Genomic DNA, 1342 nt, shown 5'->3' with positions numbered 1-1342 from the left:
GTGAAAAAAACATGACAAATCGAAAATTCTATGTGTAGATCAATGAACATGACCATAGCCTTAAAGCATCCAATTAATTCCTTTACGACTTAGAGATTTATTGCTCAAGGTTAAGGATTCCAATGGGAATGTGCTTTATGTTTGGTTTCATTATTGTGATTTACATGTAATACATTCCAGTAGCCGACTAGTATTACTGTCTGTACACTGTATATTTTATTGATATTTGTAAGCATTTTCTCTTCTAGAACAAGAACATAACGTCATGAATTTTGAATATCTTATTATCTGAGCAATCCTACATATGAATATCTTATGTCTTGCCTTAAGAAATTGATCAAGGCAGAATGTCTCATCTGCCATGTTATTATAAAACTGTTACAAATACTTCCTAGCTGTATACACATTCATGATTCTCTTAATTTAGTAAGTTAATATCTGAGTAAGGCATAAACGTCATGTCTTCATATCTCTTTTCAGTTAAAAATAGGTAATCTAAACTAAGGCAAAACATTCAGGAGTTGTTCAATTTCTTGTATGTAGATGTCAGATGTCAGTTCACCCTGACTTGAGAGCCAAAGCTATAGAAATATATGAAAGAATCGGTCAAGTGTAGAAGGCATCAGCTTATAAGTTTCATTGAACAAAGACGGTCAGGGGCTATTCAATAAGAAAATGTATGCCAGAAATCTTCCATTAGAAAAATTAATAACATATATGTGTATGCGTGTGTGATTGTGTGTCTGACTGCCTGTCACGTTATGCGTGTGTTTATGTCTGTATGTGTGTATACGTAGATAAAAATCATACTGAAATGTAGAAGTTGAGGAAATAAGAAAATACGAGGGGAATCCTAAAAGTAAGGTCTCCCAAAATATTTAGAAATTACAGAAACGTTTATTTTCAATGATGTCTACCTCATTTTAAAGTTTGAACATTTATCTATTTTTCTACATAATAGTCATTTCGGTCGATGCACTTTTGTAGGCGCTGGGGCAGTTTTTATACGCCTCAGCTCACTGCTATATCGTTGAAGAAGCGTTGAACTTCATCATTCACCTCGTTGTCATTGCTGAATCGCGTTCCGGCCAAATGTTCTTTCAACTTAGGGAACAGGTGGTAATCACTGGGGGCCAAGTCCGGACTATAAGGTGGGTTGCCGTTTATAGTCTTCTGTGAGCATTCGTGGGGCCCATCTTGCGCACAACTTCCGATATTGCAAGTTTCCACTCAAAACCCTATGAATGGTGCTTCGGTAAACATCAGAAACCAAAATGTGAAGATTATCCAGAGTGATCCGCCAGTTTTCACACAGGATTTGCTCAACCTTCGTGACTATCTC

Source organism: Octopus bimaculoides, chromosome 7, assembly GCF_001194135.2.
Source record: "Octopus bimaculoides isolate UCB-OBI-ISO-001 chromosome 7, ASM119413v2, whole genome shotgun sequence".
In the NCBI taxonomy this organism is placed as follows: domain Eukaryota; kingdom Metazoa; phylum Mollusca; class Cephalopoda; order Octopoda; family Octopodidae; genus Octopus; species Octopus bimaculoides.
This window is presented reverse-complemented; position numbering follows the sequence as displayed.